The sequence below is a fragment of the Musca autumnalis genome, unplaced genomic scaffold, assembly GCF_047663935.1.
Source record: "Musca autumnalis isolate F117 unplaced genomic scaffold, ASM4766393v1 scaffold_3, whole genome shotgun sequence".
Classification (NCBI taxonomy): Eukaryota; Metazoa; Arthropoda; class Insecta; order Diptera; family Muscidae; genus Musca; species Musca autumnalis.
The window spans coordinates 166073475-166096722 of NW_027411866.1; the positions used below are offsets into that span (position 1 = coordinate 166073475).

Genomic DNA, 23248 nt, shown 5'->3' on the forward strand with positions numbered 1-23248 from the left:
TCCAATGTTTATGTATATCGTATATTGTCGCAGAATGCCGTGGGTTCAAGTTTCCCGGCCAGGCAACATCAAATTTTCAACGGTGGCAAAATACATTTCAGTAATGTTGGCGACATTTCCTGAGTATTGAGCCATGTGTAACTTCTCCACAAGTGGTGTTTTAAGACTCGCCGTTCGGACTCGGCGATAAACAGTAGGTCCCATAACTTTTGTGGAACAATTGTAATTATTATACTAATGTTGATGATTTCAGCCATGTAAAACTTCTCCAAAAGTGGTGTCGTAAGACATGCTGCGATTAATAGTAGGTCCCATATCATAAGAAGAGAATGTCAAACGAATTAAGTAGTTATTCCACTGCCAACAATGCAGCTATTTTTTAAATAGTAAAAAAAATATTTTTTTTAGTTTATAGAAGTGTTGATGAAAAACAAAATTCAACTCCACATTTTTATTTTATTCTACTGCCAACATTTAAAATGCTCTGCCGCTGCTAAGAAAATTAAGGATGGTGTAAGATCTTAGATCTACATAATGAACTTATCGCACGTTTTTTCATTTGCTTGCCGACCTGGCCCTCGAACTCATAACCCTCCGTTTAGCAGTCGCCATCGTTACTTTAACTACTTCGTAATGACTAAATTATGTTCGCATTATTTTTTAAACTATCGGTAAAAGAGAAGGTTTACATTACTTTGTACTGGGTTCTTTAACTTTAGAATTATGTGTATTTATTTATCCACATAATTTTACGAAATTATATTTAGCTTAATACCGTGTAGGCGCTGTCTTATTTCCCGATACGATTTGTACCAAATAAAACAGTATTCGTTTTATATTACGTTTCTAAAATGCTTTATTTATTTGTTAGATTATTTCAAAAATGCTTTATTTACTTTATTACACTTACTCACAACCGACTTTAATTTCTAAGCACACAGCTTAACTCTATTAAGCACACAGCTTTCCTTTGCTTCGTCTTTAACTATCGCTTTAGTTCGCGCTACAAATCACAACTGACTGATTGAGAAAAAAAAATATAGACACTTGTTGTTGTAAAACCAATTTAAACAAAGTAACGTCTTAATAAAAAATTACATTACAATTCAATTTTTCAAATTAATGGAAATCATATGTTACATTCGTAACAATATTTATTATAAGCTAATTGAACATGGGCGTAGCCAGCTATGGGCAGGGGGGGGGCAGCAGTCCCCCCTAGAGCCGTCAATAATTTTGAAAAATTATAAAAAAAAACTGCTGTTGTTCTGATATACCATTTTTTAAATTTAATAACCGCAAATGGACGACTAATATCTTTCGAATAATGATAATAAAATTTTTGTGTTATAGTCATAGTAGTGTAAAAACGCATTAAAAATAGGAACATGATTTTCCTCCTGCTCTGGGCTGCTTAGAAGATACCAAACATAATTCATTATTTGTAAGTAAACTTAAAATTCTGTTGAAAAATACATGAGATATGCAATTTTTAATTTAAAACTTCTCTACAAGTGGTGTCCTAAGACACGCCGTTCGGACTCGGCGATAAACAGTAGGTCCCATATCATTGACCCAATATGAATCGGGGTGCACTTATTGATATGAGAGAAGTCTCCCTTGTTCTGGGATGTTTTTGCAACAATTATTATTATTATCCAATTTTTATACCCTCCACCATAGAATGGAGGGTACATTTTTCCGTTTGTAACGCATTAATAATATGTCAAGTAAAGTCGAAAAAGTTAAAAAGCATTCGCAGCTTATAAGTGAAATTATAAAAAAATAAAGAGGTAAATGTGCAATTTCCAGATTTAAACTTATAGTTGATAGCATTGACAATGTTTTTACGTAAAAAGATATTCATACATAGTTTTCTAACTTCCTTAAAAATAAATTCTTTGTAACTAAATTTTCTGGTACTTTTAAAATCAGTATTATAAATTTATGTTGAGTTGTACTCCGTGTTTTTTAAAAAATGCGCCTTTATATGGGGGCTATACCTAAACGTGGACGTATATAGAACATTTTTTGCGACAATCTATTTTGTTCACTGAGAACTCAAAATGCGAAATTTCAACCAAATCAATTGGAAACTGTGTCTCAATTCATCAAAATACCAAAAATCAGGCATTACCTTTATAAGGAGGCTATACCTAAATGTGGACCTACATCCACTCAAATTTTTTCTATCATCTTGCCTCGTTGTAAAACTATGTTTAAAATTTTGAGGCGGTAGCTCGATTAGAACTATTTTTGGCACTACTTTCAATACAAGTGAGACCGCCTCTTAATTGTTTGTGATGTCAAAATGTAAAGTATGTTTGGACGACCTATGTCGCGTAGAAATATTACGATGTGCAAAGTATGGACCAGAGTGAACGAACAAATTATTAAAGAGTAGTATAGAGTCTTCTTTGGGCCTACTAAACTTCTATCCAGAAATTTGTGAGCACTGGTTCATGTTTTATGTAACCAAACTAGAACGGTACCTCCCGATTTTAGGGGTTTTCAGGATATTGTAGGACAGTACGGCTATCCTACAGAAATATTAAGTCTTCTATGGGGCTATAATAACTCTTCCCCCTAATTTGTCCATACATTTCCACGTTTTGATATAGCCACTGACATTTATGACAATTTCGAACAGTCAATTTGCACATATGTAAAGTCCTGCTTGTGCATCTAAATCATCTTCTTTATGTTTTGTGAAACGGTTTTATGTATTGGCAATAATTCACCATTATTGCTTTTTAAATTTCATGTTTGTTTATTTTTTAAAATTAATTTAAAAAAGTATCAAAAATTTAGGCTTCGAAAATGCACCCCTACCATCGAGGAGGAGGGGAAGTTTTCAAGGGACGATTTTTTTTTATTTGCTGACAGAGAAGACTTAATACATACTAAAAGTTGTTTAAATTTTTACCTTTTTCATCCACAACATTTTTTTACTGTTCGAAAAATCGAACACCAGTTACGACGAAATGGGTTAAACAGCTAAAAAGAGACATCACGCATTCTTAGCGTGTTTCGATTCAAATCGTCTTTTGGATAACGACATTACCTTATAAACAATATCTTTTTATGTGGTTTCGTGTGTACGTTAAATTACATATTATTAACATATTCTTGGTATGCTATATGTATCTGTTAAAAAATTACTATGCTCGAACCATAAGAGGATGTGCATCCAAAGCCATGTGAACGAAAACTCTCGAAGGGAGCAATGGATTTGGTCCAAAATTTGCAAATCGTATTACAATATTTCATCAAGTCGGATATAGTCCTTCGGATGCCTCACATTCAAAATTTTTATTTTTATTTACATTTTCTCTCTAAATTGGGTGCAATTTAGCATTAAGTGTTCGTAGTGATCAAAACACTTCTCCGCCAATAGTTGCGGACATAGGTCCACGTTTTGGTATACCCCTAAACAACGATACCGCCAAATTTCAAGTAATTGGTTTACGCAATTCAGCTAAAATCGTGGCCAACAGAACTTTCATAATGGAAAGAAAACTAAATATTCCACATAAATTCAGAATATTTTATGGTGGAAGCTTTTTACTTGTTTTTCATTAGGTATGCATGTACCTAAATAAAGGGTTTAAAATTTTGTATGTAAAAACTATACACATCACAAAAAAAAGTTGCCCCCCTAGATTTGATCCTGGCTACGCCCTTGTAATTGAATTAATATGATATCCTAATTCCTTTCATTTTTATGCGCTATCTTGTAATTCAAACAGTTATTTTCTTTAAATAATTGCTTACATGAACATAATGCCACCTAATTTTATTAATTTGGGCTATGGTATTTCGCTATTTATGACAAAGAATACTATACTCCTCGCAATTTACAAATTACTTAAACTGATTACATAATTTTTATTATTTGCAATTAATTACAAATTAAGTCAATAAAAATAATAATCGATAAAATAATTGCAAATCAAGTCAAATGCAATTAAAATGGCAAAATTATTGAGGTAATTTCTAATGTATATCAGCAATGCCATTAAGTCATTGTATAATTTATTGAAAATAAATCCCACCTTTTTTCTGTGTCTTTGAATATGCATCAAGTTTCGTAAAATATGTGTGTATATTATGTAATAATGTATAGAACATTTTATGCGGCCTTGATGTAATATTTCTTTGCATACCATAACAACGACTGTCGCTAGAAAAAACTCGTTTATTCGTGGCACTTTTGTGCCTTTTTCACTTTTTTCTCTGTAATAAATTTAAGTCAGCTTCCAAACAATTTTTTCCATGATAATAAATTCTTTGAACATCATCAGCAATGAAAATGGAAGCAAAACTTTGCTTGATAGTGAGAAAAGTGATTAAATTTCACTTACTGTGTAATACGTGCGTACGAGCTTAAATGTGTGCATAAACATGCCATTGTGTACGTGAAGGAATATTTATTTGTGATATTGACAATAAACAGTATTCAGGCAATAAAATAGGGAAGATAATTTCTTTATTAAATTATCACAGAAAAAATTATGTTTACACAAGTGATACCCTACACCACTACCCCTGTGCATAAGACTTTCACTCGTAAATATTTCTTTTTGGGAGATATGTACTTAAATTTTCACCCATCTGGCTTTTATACCAAATGAATTAAGGCGAACTGAACCAAAATAATTAATATTTAATTTTATATTAAACTACTGTCGACTTCTACTTGGTACTGATTGAATGCTTTCCTGGTCTTCTTGATTAGCATTTTACATGCCTTTAATACACCAAATATAAGCAGAGGTATTTGTCATAAAGATAATAACATCAAAATATTAAAACTGAGATAACTTAGCGCCTTATGCCATAACTCTGATATTTGACCATAAATGCCACATTTTGTATTAATTAGAAGCTCAGATGGTTTAGTTCCATTACACTGTGCAACATATTTAAGTTAATCTTGTGCAAACAATTTGAGCTGAGGATTTTTGAAAGTACATACGCAAACGTCAGAAAATCCTAGTTGGGTTTTGTTGTGTCAGATCCAGCTAGGATTTTATGGTCCCATCTAAACATTTCTAAATATTAACTTTTAAAGCAATTCTGGGCTATATCTCTGAAATCTATATGAATATTCATCTGATTTCTGAAGAAAATTTGTAGATAAGGGCAAGAATAAAATATTTGGAGAAATAATGAACGATTTATTAAATATATCAATAATGTGGTCAAATGCGAGAATAAACTGTTGGTGTGAACTGTGTTTGAAATACGTATTGTAAAAGATAAGATGCAAAATGCCGCTGAAACAACATAAAGTAAACATTTTAGAGTTTTAGAATGTTCTGAAGAATTGCTGAGAACTTTATTTGGACGATTTTTGCAAAAGGTTACTTGCTTCAACATTACTCTTTTCGAAGTTCCAGACCAAAACGCTACGAATCCTTATTTACCAGTCAATTGAATGGCGAGCTCCATTATACCTGGTGTTTATTGATTCTATTAAACGAAACGCCATATGGGAGTGCCTGCGCATTAGAGGTGTACTACTAAAAATACATGTTATACACAATGGGTGCAAAGCGAAACATTGTAAACGCTGGAGTGAAAGAAGAATGTCCTCTATCACCCCTCCTTTGTGCTTTTGTTTTGGACGAAATCATGACAAAAGTATGTCAGAAGAAAAGAGGAATAGTATGGAAGCTACATGATCATTTAGAGGACCTTGACTTCGCGGACGATATCTGCCAAATATCACACAAATTCAGCGACATGCAAATAAAAATAAATGACTTAGTGGATATAGCAGAGTCAATGGGCCTAGAAATAAATATACAAAAAACAAATGCGATGTGCATAAACAACACTTCATCGAACAAAATAAAAACAAGTAAAAAAGTATCAGTCGGCTTGGCCGACAGAGATATACCCTCAGCCTGTGTATATTGAAAACATTTTTTTCCCAAAAAAAACTTATGTATTTAGAGGGTTTTAAAAATTTTAGGCGTATGAGACGACAAAAATGTTGATTAGGATTAAAAAGCAAAAGTTTTGCGGAGGAAATACTTAAAGGAATGGATCGACATTGACCATTATGGAAGTTGATCTCCAGCCACTACAAATAGTGCCATAGGGAGTTTTTACACCCTTCGGGCTGTTTGCTCAAGAAGTGTGGACTTGCCCCTGAAAAAACTTTTACCATCGTAAATGAGGCAGCGAATGCAAGTTGCTTCAACAAAAATCAAATGATTCGATAGCAGGTCTTAAAGTGAACTTATCCGAAATTTTGTGTGGGAGATACTGAATGAAGTGGACAGATATAGTCCATATTTGAACTTGATCTATATCTGGTAGATATATTAGGATGTGTAAAGTATGGACCAATTGGGCCACTCCCGTCAAAAGTTACCGTATGAACAATTTTTCCGAACATTTTTGAAATTTTGTGGGGGAGGTACCTGAAGGAGTGGACCGATATGGCTTATCTTCAAACTTAAACTATGTTTGGACAAAATATTACTAAGGGCAAATTTTGGACCCAATCGGCAGATTCGTTCGAGAGTTATCTTGTGCTTCAGCCACCTCACACGGTGTCATAGGGGTTTTGTGCAACTTTCAGGCTATTTTCTCAGGAAGTATGGACTTGCCCCTGATGAAACTGGTACCGTCGTATGGGGGGCAGTGAATACAAGTTGCTAAAAACAAAAATCAAAGCGATTCGAGAGCGGGTCCTAAACTGAACTTTTCCGAAATTTTGTGTGGGAGGTACCCGAAGGAGTGGAATAATTGGGTCCATATTGGAACCTCATCTAAGTCTGGTAAACATATCATGAGTTGCAAATTATGGACCGAATCGATTACTTCCTTCAAGAGTTATCGTACTTACAAATTTTCCGAACATTTTCGAACTTTTGTGGGGGAGGTACCGATGGAGTGGACCGATATAACTAAACTAAGTTTGGATAACATATGTGCAATCTTTCTGTTACCTTGGATCGATCATATCAAATGAAGGCGATATTGGAAAGGATGTATTAAACAGACTGAATAAAGCCCATTCAGCATTTGGAAGGCTATATATGTAGTACCTGGCGGTCAACCCAACAATCACTGACAAATATTTAATGCATGTGTGAAATCTACCCTATTGTATGACAGTGAAGCCTGAATGACGACGAAACAAATGGCTTAATTATTACAATCCTTCATCAACAAATGCATACAAATAATATGCCGTATATTTTGACCCAACACAATCAGAAATACAGACCTATGGTCCTTGACAAATGAAGAACCTATATTGCGGCAATTATTAAGAAAGAAATGGAGTTGGATAGGCCACACTCAGCGCAAGCCTCAACACAGCATCCCAAGGATAGCCTTAGAATGGAACCCACAGGGCAGCCGACGTCCAGGCCGTTCAAGCAATACATGGCGAAGAACAACGATGAAGGAACTTGAAAAACAAAATAAATCATTCCATGACTTAAAGCCATTGTGCCACAATAAACCTCTATATAAAACTCTTGTAGAAGCCCTATGTCCCCAAGTGGAATAATAAAGGAAATAAAAAAACTTGGTTCAACTCCCAACAGATTAGCTGATACTGACCAAAATTTCAGCAATTATGTAAACTTTTATATTTTTTCGATTTTTGTGCCCCAAATGAAGTTTTTTTTATGTGTTCTTTTGAAAAGATAAATTCTACCAGTTTAGGGCTACAATATTGCCAAAGACAGCAAGGCCAAATTCCGAATAGTTTCTAAGATAAAGGTCCGATAATTGCGAAAAACAGTAGTTTTAGCCCGGTTTAGGTGTGGCCATAAAATACGAACTGGATCTGACAGGTCCTAAATTGAACTTATCCGAAATTTTGTGTGGGAGGTACCCGAAAGCGTGGACCGATTGAGTCTATATTGGAACCTCATCTAAGTTTGTTAGAAAGTTCACGATGTGCAAAGTATGGACCAAATCGGTTACTTCCTTCAAGAGTTATCGTGCACACAAATTTTCCGAACATTTTCGAACTTTTGTGGAGGAGGTACCTAAGTTTGGACAAAATATTGCGAAAGCCAAATTTTGGACGAAATCGGTTCATCCGTTCGAGAGTTATCGTGCGCACCAGCCAGCCAGACAGACGGACGGACATTGCTAAATCGACTCCAAATTGTCTGAAACACATTTCGTCCAAACATACTTGGGGTCTAAAGCCATTATTTCGATGAGGCACATTTTGCCCCTATGAAAGTGTATATACACTCGTTAGCATAAAATCTGAGGGTATAAAAATGGGAAAGTTGGATGTGCGCCAACCTATTTTGCATCATAATAAACGTGATGTTTTCCCCTTCCATTTTGCATCATAATAAACGTGATGTTTTCTCCAAATATGTTTTTTGTCCATTCCGACCAAAACCAATATGCTTCTTCCCCTCCGGGACTCCCATCAACACCCAAAATTTTGTGACTATCCGACCAAAATTGCGACCTGTAGGGTGATTAAAAGGTTTAGATAGACAGACGGACTGACGGACGAACACACATAGCCAGATCGACTCAGCTCGTCGAGACATTCATTTTGCTATATATAAGTATGGGTCTACGACCATTATTTCGATGCGTTACAAACATTTTGGCCAAAACCAACTTATAATACCCTCCCCACATAGGGCTGTAGGGTATAACAAATAGACATTTTATTGGTGTCAATTAGCTTGAGTCGCCCTAAATGTTAAAATGTAAGGCACATTATTCCTAAGATTAATTTTGAAGCTTAACTTTTCCAAATTTTCCAAGTGTATTATTTTGCCAATTGAAACTTTTATTTATTCATATGTCATTTTTATATATATGTATATACGGTCTTTTCTCAATCTCTTTAGAAAGCTTCCTATAATAACCGGCCTTCTTGTACTCTTCTCTTATTCATTTTGACTAACAACCTATGTCTATGTAATTCTTTAGTTTACCACTGTAATGCAAACTAAAGCAATTAAAATTTCTAATTGGTTTATTAGTGAAAATATTCGGAATAATTCATTCATTACATGTTGAACCATTATTAAGAAATTTATAATAGACTTAAATTGCATAATGAACCCTAATCGATGTAACGGCAACAAAATGTAGGTGATTATTTTATTATTACACAGAAAATTTGATTGAAAAGAAGCATTAAAGTGTGATTATATAAATTATTTAAAATCCATAACTGAACATTCTAAAGAACATATGAGTCGCTCAGCGCCAAAACGGCCTAACCCACTTGCCCAAAAAAAATCAAACAGGCTATAAAGATCTAACCGGAACCTTTTGAAATAACTACTAAAAAATTCCATATTGCATTGAATAACACTAGGTTATACCACCTTCTAAAATAATGCAATATGGAATTTTCTAGAATTTATTTCAAAGGGTTCCAGTTAAATCCTTATAGTCAGTTTGATTTTTTTATGCATGTGGGTTAGGCCGTTTTGGCACTGAACGCCTCATATGAACTAGTCCCCACCAACACTTTTGAGAGAAACTACATACATACATGAGACGTGATATCACTTACTTTACTGTACATACACATTAAAATTGCCAAAATACGTTCCAGAAAAAATGGAACATCTGTAGTGAATTAACTCAAAGTTAATTGATATTCATTTGTCGTTTTTACTTCGGCCAAATATACATTATGCAGAATTGTTTAATCATGTACGAGTATGTATATGTATAACACTATATGTGTGTCTGTGTTCGTGTAATTATATTACTTTAATGTAGACATGTACAACACTTTGCATGTACGAGTATGGACTAGTGCTGACAAAGCTCCATATGTCCGGAATACATATCATGAATATCTATTAGGAGGCGATAATCACTGTTCGTGTGTACTATAGAACGCGAGGACGTGATGACACTTTTCAATCATGGTATACAAAGAGAAATTGCAAAATGGATATTTAATTTAAGGTGTTTAAGGAATTTTTTAAATAGTGCGAAAATAAGCTTGTTTTGAGGAATGGAACATAAGATTGGAGAGTATTGGTAATATTTTTGCTTTTTTTGACGAAAATAGCTAAATTGATGAGTCGTGACATTTGTGTCATGGGAATCAAATTTAAGCATTTGGGCATTTAAAAGTGCAGCTTGGCTATACCAGATCAAAAAAAGGAAATAAAGAGAAATGCTAAAACGATGAAAATCTCGTTTTAGCATTTCCGAAAATTCTATCAATGAGCGAAATATCAAACTGTTTGCATTGATACTGACATATCCATTTGTAAAGATGAGAATGGTAATGGTATGATACGGAAAGAATATTATTCCAAGCTTTTGATAGGAAGCAGTACCGATGAAGCGTTTACAGGATTAGAGCTCCACAAAAAAGATAAATGCTGTATGTTCCAATTACAGGGGTATAAGTCTATGTATTAAAAAACAAGTAAGAACGGCGTTAAGTTCGGCCGGGCCGAACTTGCTATACCCTCCACCACGAGTTATATTGAAGTAAAATGGAATAATTAGTTTCCTTTCGTGTGTGAAGAAGTCTTAATACTAAATTTCAGCAATTTCGGTAGAACAATGTGAGGCACTATTCTATGGGGGCTATTTCAAAACGTCGATCTATACCGACAAATTTCTGACGGAAAGTTTTTAGGCTCAAAGAAGACTAAATACCAAATTCCCTATATATCGGTAAGGGAATGTGGCTAAAACTTAAAAAATACCGAAAATCAAGAAGTACGCTTCTATGGGGATATAGGAAGACGTGGACCTATACTGATAATACTCTTCTGGAATATTTTATAACTCTTGGAAGCCGAAATAACGAATTTCAGCCATTTCGGTTGGATATTGACGTCACAATCTTCAGTATTACGAAAATCGGGAGGTACCTTTCTATGGGGGCTATATCGAAACGTGGACAAGTACCGACGAATTTTAGTCAGAAATGGGGCAATATGAAAGCGTGGACCTGTACACACATATTTCTGGCGAATAGTTTTATATCACATTGAAGACTAAATTAAAAATTTCAGTCATCTTGGTGGAATATTGAAGACACAACCTTCAAAATACGAAAAATCGGAAGGTACCTTTCCATGGGGGTTATGTGAAGGCGTGAACCTATACCGACAAATTTAAAGGGGAAGTTTGAGAACCCCCAACGAAGTCTAAATACCAAATTTTAGCCATTACGGTGGAATATTGAGGCTACAACGTTCAAAATACTGAAAATCGGGAGGTACCGTTCTATGGGGGCTATATGAAGGCATGGACCGATACCGACAAAGTTCTGGGGGAAAGTTTTATACCACCAACGTAGACTAAGTACCAAATTTCAGCCATTTCGGTGTGATAATGAAGCTAAAACTTCAAAATGCCGAAAATCGGGAGGTACCGTTCTATGGGGGCTATATGAAGGTATGGACTGATACCGACAAAATCCTGGGGGAAAGTTTTATACCCCTAAAGAAGATTACGTACCAAATTTCAGCCATTTTGGTAGGATAATGAAGCTACCGTGGTGCAATGGTTAGCACGTCCGCCTTGCACTCGGAAGGTCTGCGGTTCGAATCCCAGGCCAAGCAACATCAAATTTTCAACGGTGGCAAAATTCCCCCTCAGTAATGCTGGCGACATTTCCTGAGTATTTAAGCCATGGTGTCGTAAGACTCGCCGTTCGGACTCGGCAATAAAAAATAGGTCCCATATCATTGAGTCAATATGAATCGGCGTGCACTCATTGATATGAGAGAAGTCTCCCTTGTCCCTTCGGGGATGTTGCGGGAACATATGTATATATGTAATGAAGCTAAAACCGTAAAAATACCGAAAATCGGGAGGTACCGTTCTATGGGGCTATATCAAACCGTGGACCGATATATCCCATTTTCAATACCAACCATCCTGCAAGTAATAAAAACTTCTGTACCAAATTTTGCGAGCTGTATCTTGATTTCAACAGACAGACGGACGGACGGACAGACGGACATGGTCAAATCGACATAGAATTTTATGCTGATCAATAATATATATGGTAATATTCAAAAAAGTTTTACAATCGTTGAAGTTGAGGTTCACCATTTAATAAGTCGCGAACTGTTGATATATTTTATAAAATATGGATACATTTATATTAATTGAAGTGTTTTAGCCAAGATCTCATAATATGGACCATAACAATTAATTTTCGTGGAAGCTGCGTTGGTGGTAATATAAAAAAAATGGGAAAAATGTGTTGAAGTAATCAAGTTTTTTTTGTGTTCTTTCTTGATTTCTGGCCAAACCACGCAAAATTCAAACCTGTTCTCAAAGAAAGAACTAAAGAATACCCCTTGGGAAACATGGCTCTAGTGCATGACTTTTCGATATATACACTACATCCCACTAAAATCGATGCTGACATTTTGAAGTTTTGATTTCAGTGTTTTTCGAATTTTTCTTATAATTATATGGTGCAACTGGATAATATTTTCAAACTAGTTACAGGATTGTAGAACTCGCGATTCCACGTCGTTCGATGTATATCTCATGAGTGTGCTCCCTACAGCTTCCTAGTAATAGGAGCCCAAAGGCCAAAATTTGGTGCGTACATTTTCTGAAAAAAACCTATTTTTTGGCTTTAAAATTTACAACTGTCGTACAGGTACCCCTGAACCCTGCATGATTTTAGTTTTTTTACGTGCCGGATCTAATAAGACCTTTCGCTTTCGAATCCATCCACTAAAACGCCGGATATATATACCTTGAAAGTAGGAAATTCTGCAAAAATATATTTTGACAATTCCGCGAATTGAACCGCGATTTTCTTTGATTATTTTTACATAAATGTAATCCTTTATACGCGATTATAATATTTGCCAAAAAGAGGTGTCACAAATTACAAAGATTCGGGAGTAATATCCCTATTTATCCCAAAATAGGATGTGGTGGCACATCCGCAGTTCTTGACGAATCTGTCTAAAATCATTTATATAGACGTATTTTTAATAGGCGGCCATTGAAATCGGATGCACCTTATAATCATATGCACATCGCGCAATTTTTGCCCACTTGAATGTTTTTTGAATAGTAAGATGCAACTGATGGCACACTTTGGCCGCTGAATGAAACATGGGAAAATCCATGCATATTGATAGACATGGACTTCCGGTATCCGAAAAGCACATGCACCTCAACTGATTTAAACGGATTCGCGAATTACACGCTTTTTAACTTTTGTGTTTTTTCTTTGATTGTGATTTCAATATTACTCTGTACTTCTTATTTCTATTGCTTATCACAGAAAGCAAATATACTTTCACGATGACTAATTAATTTTTTCGTAGAAGTTTAAGCAAAATACTTCAGGATTTGGATGGAGATTTAGCGAAATAATGGAATAACTACCAACATTTATTTTTCAAATTTTTCGTATTTAACCAAAAATATATTTTTGAAATAATTTCCAACAATAAGTTTCCGTTCTTTGTTGTTGCTGTAATATGCAAGTTATAAGCGCGATCTTTATAATTTTGGTCTCACATTTTTCTACGCGTTGCCTAGATTCTGTACGTATTTTTAAATTATTTTTTTAGAGATTTTTTGCCCTCTGATTTAGAATAAATAAAATTTATTCCAAGATTTCTTCAATATTTTTTGATTTTCCGCGAAAATAAAAATAAATTTAGCAAATATTTTAGCATCTACGGATAGATATCAAATGCTGCTAACGATTCATATACACATGTTCTTATTACAACACAATAGGAATTTTTAAATATTTTTTCTTTACAAGAGAGTAAAACCGCATATAACTTTTGAGTGCAGCATCCAATTTTGTGAACGCGAACAGATTTGAAACCACGATTTTTTTCGTAACCCATGTAACAAAAATGGCGGATGTGCTCGCCAAAAAAGTTTTTAATTTTTTTTCTATGTAATTGTAAAGGAAATTTGAAATTTACCATATACTTTATAGGGTCTCCGACGAATATTTCGATGTCTTACAAACGGAATGACAAATTTAATTATACCCTCCATATCGTGGAGGGTATAAAACAGAATTTTGCTAGTAGTTGGACCAAATTTTAATTTGAATGGTCAGAGTGAGATTCAAATTTAATGACTAAAAACAATGGTATATCTCAAATATCTATATACATATACATAAGGAAATGGTGTTAGTTAATACGCTTCTAACTCAGGAACAGCTGAGCAGATTTTAATAATCCACACCAATTCGGAATGGTCTCATGGCAGAAAAGGATAAAACCTAAAAACAAATCTCGACAAATCCTCGGTTTCTTTAGAGATTTTATTTTTGTTTATTAAAAGCGAAAAAGTGTTTAAAAGGCGAAAGTTTAGTCCCAATTTTTAAGACAATTAACCGTCATGTCAGGAGAATTAACGGAGATGTCCCTAACAAAAAGGCATGTGTGTACTTACAAGCCTCGTGATGGATAAACCCAGTTGAAAACGATGTCGCAAAATCAGAATTGAAGGAAAAGTATTAAATGTAAAAAAGGGTATGTTAATTTAAAAATCAAAAAAGATCGGGGTTTAAACCGTAAATAAAATCATCATCGAAATGTCAACGTTCAATCATCACGTTCAGGAATAATGATGTCACATTGCGGCACACATATGTAGAGCGGAAGACACTACACCTATCGAAAGCATAATTGTCCAGATATATCGTGTCATTAGAGTCCCTAATAAAACAAAATTTCCTTTTTTAAATCCTATCCCAAATATTTTCCATTTGATCCAAAAACATTATATATAAAATTTTATGGCGATCGGGTAACGTTAACCCGTGTCAACCTAACGATCTTTAACAGAGGCAAATAGAAAATCGTTCTACAGGCCACAATTATTTTCCAATCGATGACAAAACATACCAGTTGATAGTTGTGGCTTGCGGTGACTGTCAGTTCACAGAAGAGCATCGACAAAATATTAAACACTTTGCTTTTGAATGCCGTCTCTCTACGACACACTGGCAATTTCCGCAAGTAAAATTGTTTAATGTAAAAATTCTAAATATTTCAAAGTAAACATTTATTTGTAATTGGCCTCGGATGCTCTGCAACGTGATAGAAATAATTGCATATGTCTGAACAAAAAAAAAATACGAAGTTCGCCACGTCGAACCTACAATACAAGTATAATTCTGGAAATCATATTCACCAGTGCCATAAAGTGTATCAAACGAATAGTAAAGGCAGTCACTTGACAATGATTAGATTCTTCTGCTCAAATTTGGTACGTAGTCCTTGAAAAACCTTAAGTTCAATGGAAATATACTGGAAAATTATTTCCTAGAAAAATTAAATGATCACCATTCTTTCCATTTTACGCTAAAAATGACATTTACGAACTTTTGTAGGGGAGGTACCGGAAGGAGTGGACCGATATAACCCGTCTTCGAAAGCCAAATTTTGGACCGAACAGGCTGATCCGCTCGAGAGTTATCGTATGCTCCAGGCAAACAGACAGACGGACGGACATGGCTAAATCAAATCCAAATTGTTTGAAACGGATTTCGTCCAAACATACTTGGGGTCTAAAACCATTATTTCGATGAGGCACATTTTGCCCGTATGAAAGTTTATATACCCCATTAGGATAAATGCTGAGGGTATAAAAAATATCAAAAAGTAGTCGTTATCAGCGTTTTCGTTATCTGCACAATTTTCCCCACATGGTACTGGGTTGGTATTTTTTGAGTTATAACCCTAATGCACATACGTACGCATTTTTTTATTTCCATTTCTATCAATTACAAATAAATACTTTTATACATCTTCAGGTACGATTTACGATTACTTCAAACTTTTCTCTTTTATTGTGCGACAATAAATGGATGCATTTCAAAGAATATTGTCGTCAATACATACAGCGAGGCTTACGTCCATTCACGTTATTGTCCATATGAGTTTTTTTGTGACATTTTTTATTGTATTCTTTTTGTTTCCTCTCCACTTCAATTTTTAGCATCGTCTCTTTTAGTTGTCATGATAACCATTCCAACGAAATACCAAAATGGAACTTTTGGTTTTGGTAAAATTGATTGAAAGTACTTCTCGTATGGCATGAGTTAAAGTTTTATAGCTTTTGTGTACGTTTTTGCGCCCACAAATATCCCATAAGAGGAGAGAAATACTCGAAGGGTGTAGCTTGTGAATCACACAGTTATTTTAATGGAATGAAAAAGTTTCTATCTTCTCCTATATACACAAGCTCTTAAAGGAAAGGAAGAATGTGACCTGAAATACCTTTTACCAATAAGAATATGAATTGTGTTTCAATACTATAACAAGATTAATGGATAATGGAATTCAATATAAATATGTACTTATGAAGATGTGTGTGTGTTTTTTGGTTATTCTTTTTTGTTAAAATATGTTTTTGAGCTGCCCTTGGTTGGTCTCTGTTTACTTTGTTATATTAATTAGTCCTTGATATAATTTCAGGAATTGCTTTTTTACATAAGCTTCTATTTTACTTTTTCATTGTCTCAATACCCTGATAATATCTACTCTTGAATTTTGTCTTGTCAATGCAAATATTTATTGATTGTTTATTTCCTTGTTTCCATTGCAGGTACGTACATCAATGACATTTGCTGTTCTATCAACATCATGATGCATCCATCCATCTTTCAATTGCCTCTCTGTGTGTCGGTATCAGGTAAATCATGCTCAAGGCAAAGGTTAATTTGTTGTATTGCTCTTGAAATTAGCCAGCACACATTGTGCTAATTGCATTTTTCCAATTAACCGTAATATCTTCTAAATGACATTGCACAATGAAATGTGCATTCTTTGTCCGTAGTCATGTTCAATGTTAAGGTGCATTTGGCTAATTAATAAAAATTTACCAAAACACTTTTGATTGAAGATAATTTACTTGTACATGATTTTAGATTTTATTTTCACATTAGCAATATGTGAACGCACATGTGTATAACACTTTTAAATAATATTGACTGAAGAGATAATTTTAAGTAAATTTCCAACTAAAGGTTATTAGTTAAGGTTACTATTTGGTTACTTGGCAAAAGGCATACAAAATAATTAGTGATATTGTATGTTAACAAGTAAAAAGTATCAGTCGGTTTTGCCGACAGAGATATACCCTCAGCCTATGTGAATTGAAATTGTGATCTACAGACAGATCGAATGTATTAGGGTCTTTTCAGAATTTCGTGGCCTTTTTGGACATTTGAACTTGCCGACAAAAATATGGATTAGGATTAAAATTCAAAAGTGTTGCGGAGGAGGTACTTAAAAGAATGGACCGATCATCGAACAGACCCTAAACAGCACTTAGACACAAATGTTGAACTTTTGTGTGGGAGGTACTGTAAGGAGAGGACCGATATGGGCAATTTTAGAAGTTAAACTCATTTTGGACAAAATATTAGGTAATCCAAACTTTGGACCAAATTGTTTGTCCCGTTCAAGAGAAACTGGTATGGCAGACGGCCGGGCCGCCACCGAAATGATTTGGTCGAGTAAAATTTGTTGAGCTACTTCAACTAATTATTACCTTTGTTATCATTTTCTCATATTTTTTTATTTTTTGAAAATTACCAATGGAATCTTTTATTGTTCTGAGATTTTTGTACCGAAAATGTTAATGAAGTTTTGTAAGAAATAATTTCAACTTTGTTGCTTGAATACTCATTTAGAGGTTCCACAGTAAAATCTTATTTACTTTTTATGTAATTTTATTCCTTTTTCAAATAATAAAGGAGCGCGGAGTTACTCGTACAGTATTTTCTGAAGTGCACGGAACGATATATTGGGCAAAATGTACCATATATTGGTTTTCGTATATCTCGAAACCTAATTAGAAATTTGTTTCAAAATGTTGTAATCTTATTTGTGTTAAACAGTAAGAGAAATCCGTATCAGACAATTTGGTGTCATTCAGCCCAATTCGCCCGTCTGTCTATATGGTTGGAGCGCATGATAACACTCGAACGAATCAGCCGATTTTGTCCAAATGTTAAATTTCGTAATACTTTGTCCAAACTTAGATTAAGTCATATTAGTTCACTCCTTCAGTTTCAAAATTTAGTTTTTTAGATTATTTTAAGAACATTTTCAGGTACCTCCCTCACAAGAGTTCAACATAACTGCAGGTTAATGGTTATTCGACGAGCCTTTGGACGTTTTGACCAAAGGTAATCCTTGTGGTCTTGCTTACAGCGATATTCTATTTTTCATAGCCAAGTCCGTGCTTCCTAACATATTGGTAAAAAAATACTATACGGTGACCAAATAAAATGGCTGGTTGTATGGTGTTATAACTATCGAAAGGAAAGGCTCTCAAAATAAGATCGACTTCCTAAATAAGATATGTCGGTCCATTCCTTCAGGTACCTTCTCCGAAAAGTGCATCTCTTTTGCCCTTTAATCCAAGTCACATTTATTAACGTAAGCATTTATACGGAACCGTCACAGTCGTTAAGATAAATATCCCAAAAGTTTCGATATTTTTGTCTGCAAGTTCATAAAATTCGGAAAACTCTCTAAATTCACATTTGATTTGATGGGGAAAATATTTTGGTTGTGTAGCCGGTACTCGATCTGTCATGGATAAAAATCTTATTTCGCACACAGGCTGAGGGCATATCTTTGTCGGCAAAGTCGACTGATATTTCTTTATTTGTTTTCAAGAAAATAAAAGTCAGAGTTTGCTTCCAACCGTTTAGAAGTCATGGCAAATTGAAAACGCTTTTAAGATCAAATGATTATTCCGTGTGGGCAGAATCTTTGTTGATATGTTTGCTTATTGTTGTATATCAAAACTATGTAACTTTTAAAGCAAAAAAAAAATATTGTTTTTTTTTTAAAAAAAGCGATAAGGCCATGTTTATATTATAGCCTTTTGCAGGGTTAACCTTCTTTATGAGGATTTGTTTGACGTATATGTAATGGAATTGACATTTAAAACCCAGTGGGTTTGTTAAATCCGGCTATATATAATCGTACTATTAGCTGTTCCGTAATTTTTTTAACCCTTTACCACGAAATATTTTGAAATAAATAATTTTTTACGAAAGTACCAATTTCCACAAATTTACGTGGAAAAGTTTTTTAACCCCTGGCAACCATAAATATCTAATTTAAGCTAATTTGGTCAGCAAAAACTTGAAAATACCAGAAATCGGGCGGTATCGTTGTATGGGGCTATTCCAAAACACAGACCTCCATAATTTGTATGATTACCGGGAACCCCAAATTCCAAATTCTAGATAATTCGGTCAGAAAATGTAGCTAAGTAGTAGAGTTTCTGGTCGGGAATTCCCGACCCGGGATTTTCCGGGAATTCTCGATTTTTTTCGGACGGGATTTCCCGGGAAATTTTTTTGAAACTCCCGGGAATACGGGTATTTGTATTTTTCATATATAAGTCTTATATTATTTGTCTTATAGTTATTTAATGTTGAAAATATAGTGGAATAGCGATTATTCATGTCCCGATAATTCGTAATTCCCGATCATTTGTAACAAATTTAGGGTCCATAGTAAAAATCGCGATAATTCCTGTAAAATACATACATTTCGGTCCTCACAATAATTATTGTTCTTTTGGGAATTCGAAGTCTGTATAACCTCACATAATTCTGAACTTTTTGGAGCCATTTCCTTGTTGTTCTAGTCTATATTTTTATTAAAGGCATTCCTGAAGTATATTAATATATAAACTCTGAGATCGATTCGAATTGTTTTCTCCAAAATTATTGTATATAATATTAAAAACTGTATAATGTGTAAGTGGCAAATCGTGTATATTAGGTATGGAAGTCAGTAATAACTATAGTATGTATGTTCATATAAGTAGACCTCTATATCTTTGGTGCCAACGTGGTGCAATTGTGAACCTTTGTACACAAAAGGTCAACCTTGTAAAAATCCTTTATCAACAGATTTATTCTATGATTGACCCGCCATTCGAACCATAAAAAGAACTCCCCATATCATTGACCTAAAAAATAGAGTCGCACAGCAATCTATGATATGAAGGAAGACTTTGCGAGGAAACAGCAATTTATATAATCTCCGCAAATTTGTCAGGAAGAATTGGTTGGCTTGAACAGCTGCCATATATGATGTATTGATACTTTCAAGATTTTGGCGTATCGTCGGTAATATTGTTCCATATTGTTCCAAAGAGATAAGTAATTATACAACTATACATATAAGGAGTATTTATTTCCTTTATGTTTGCTCTCTGTCACGTCTATGCCCCACAAACTCGATTTCTTATAGTCCCGGGAATTCCCGGGTTCCCGGGAATGAGAAATTTGTATTCCCGATTTCCCGGGAAGGAAAAAAGTCGGGAATTCCCAAACTCTACTAAGTAGTCAAAATAGTCCAGATCGGGCAGTAACGTTATACCAAAACATGGACCGATACAGCCCATCTGCGAACTGCAAGCAAACATACGCGCTTTGCCAAAATTTGGGAGTCATATCTCAATTTTTGTGGATACTAGAGTGATTACCCCATAGGAGTGACGGATCGACTCAGAATTTTACGCTGATCAAGAATATATAAACCTTATAGAGTCGTAAATGATTTTTTTAGTGCTTTACAAACGGAAAAACAAACTTAATATGCCCTCTATACAATGATGGAGGGTATAAAAATGTTTAAATACTTCTTCCAATAAATAGCAAAAACGGTGTCCAGCAAAGCTCGTAATGTCACCGAATCCAAAAATCGTACAATTACGAAATTAATAACTCTTTTCTGTAACATTATATCTAAAGTAGAGATGCTGCCAGAACAAAAATCATCATGTATGTTGTAGCATTTTATCTGGATATAGCAAAAAGTTTGTGAAAGTTAGGTCCTGACATTGTTTTCTGAGATATTTGTTTTGTTTTTGGCAAAGGTCAAACACGAGTTTCGTAGTCTCAAATAGTACTGCGAGTAGGATTCTGAGTCTATAAAGCGCAGTCTGTATCTCCCGACTCCTTTCATACACACTTTCCTATTTTCTTAATGTAAATTTCTGATATAGAACATTGGTGGCGTTTTTATTGGAATAGCTGTTACAATTTTTTTTTTAAATTGTCTGGCCTAATCCCATTGTTGTTGTTTTAACATTTTAAAACAACTAATGTATTAGTGGGAAAAGTTTGGCATTGTTCGCGAAGGGGTAAGACAGGGAAGACTAGTTTCGATCCTCGGTTTTGGAGATATGGTGCGAAATGTATACAAATTATGGAAATTTTCGATATTTTATCGAATTTGAGGCAATAAATGTAGTCTTACGAGTTCATTATTTCTCCAAATAGTTTATTTTTGACCTTATCTACAAATTTGCTTCAGAGGTCAGAAGAAGATTTCCGAGATATAGCCCAGAATTGCTTTAAAAAGTCAATATTTAACCATTTGTAGATGTGGCCATAAAATCCATGCTGGATCTGACACAACAAAACCAAGGTAGGCTTTTTGTCGTTTGGGTCTGTACTTTCAAAAAATCCTCAGCTCAAATTGTTTGCACAAGATTTCCTTAAAAATGTTGCACAGTGTATATGTACCAAGCCGAGAACATATATGGTTAAAGATTTCAAAATAACGAAAACCGGGCAGAACTTTTTGTTTGTTTGTCATTTAATATTTTATATAATATTTAATATTTTATATAATATTTAATATTTTATATAATATTTTATCTTAAATATTGTGAACTTTGTCTCTATTGAATTCATATACTTTGTATCAATAATTCATATAACTGCATAATAATAATAATAATTCATAACTACACCTTAAATTACGTTTAAATAACGCCACACAACATTTTATATTTTCATGATTTTTGGTCAAGTTGGGCTCCAACCACAAAACAAATGTTAAAAAATGTAATTTTGTATTTTTTTTTTTTTTTTTTTTTTTGTTGAAAAAATTGTATTGAAAAATTTTTAAAAAAATTAAGACAAAATTGTTATCATTTGAGTCCCACTACCAAATAGGACTGAACATTTCTGTAATTGATCAAAACAATTTCAAAAATCGAAGGGGTCAATCATTGTTAAAAATTGATTTTAAATATCAAATCGCGATTGCTTCCTAGCCCACTGTGCATTTTTTATTTTTTATTAAATACCTAGCCTATAAAACAACAAAACATACGAAAAAGGTTTTTTCAAATTGCACCAATATTAAAGAAGTCATGAGTATTTCTTTGCATATAGTTTTTACAGAATTCGACTTTTTCAAGGCGCGATATCTCTGGAGACGTTAGTAATAAAACTGAAAATATACTGAAATGTTTTGCTGATGAGAAGCATCACCACAGTAAAAAATAAAGGAAATCAAAAACCTCATTAACCCATATAGAACTGTACCTCCCAATTTTCGGCATTTTGAAGGTTTTAGCCACACTATCTAATCGAAGTGGCTGAAATTTGTACTCACTGAGGCTTCCAAACTTATCCCCAGAAATTTTCCATATAGGTCCACGTTTTATATAGCCCCCATAGAACGGTCCCATCTGATTTTCGGTATATTGAAGGTTTTAGCCACATTACCTTATCGAAGTGGCTGAAATTTGGAACATAGTATTCATTGATGCTTCCAAACTATCCACAAGAATATAGGGCCACATTTTCAGATAGTCCCACATAATGGTCCCACCAGATTTTCGATATTTTTTTAAGTTTTAGCCCATTATCTTGCCGAAGTGGGTGAACTTTTGCATTTATTCTTCATTAAGGCTTTTATGTTTTCCCAAAGAAATTTGACAGCATACGTTTTGATATAGACCCCATAGAACCTCCCGACATTAGGTTTCGTAGTGACTGAAATTCTGCATTTATTCTTTTTTGGGGGCTTCCAAACTTCACCCCAGAATTTGTCAGTGTAGGTCCACATTTTGATAGAGCCCCCCACCTTAATGAAATGGCAGAAAGTTGGAATTTATTCCTTTTTTGGGCTTCAAAACTTTTCCCCAGGATTTTGTCCGTATAAGACCACGTTTTGACATAGTCCCCATTGAACAGTACCTCTCGATTTTCCGTACTTTGAAGGTTTTAGACAAATTATCTTACCGAAATGGCTGAAATGGTAATTGGTCTTGTTTGGGGCTTCATAACATTCGTTTTGATATAGCCCCCTTGAACGGTATCGCCGATTTTCCGTATTTTCAAGATTTAACCGATTTATACCAGATGATTGGGTAACATTCGCCATATAATAATCGTTGGAGATATATGTTTAAGTATATGTTTACTTTTTGATATAACCTCCATAGAACGGTATCTTCT

At 34.3% G+C, this 23248-nt stretch overlaps 1 protein-coding gene across 1 annotated transcript in view; it reads left to right on the forward strand.

The window, feature by feature from the left end:
- Nucleotides 1-23248, forward strand: part of shakB (Innexin family member shaking B) — a 1117028-nt gene that overhangs the window by 570370 nt on the left and 523410 nt on the right. The gene's annotated exons all lie outside the window — the stretch shown is intronic.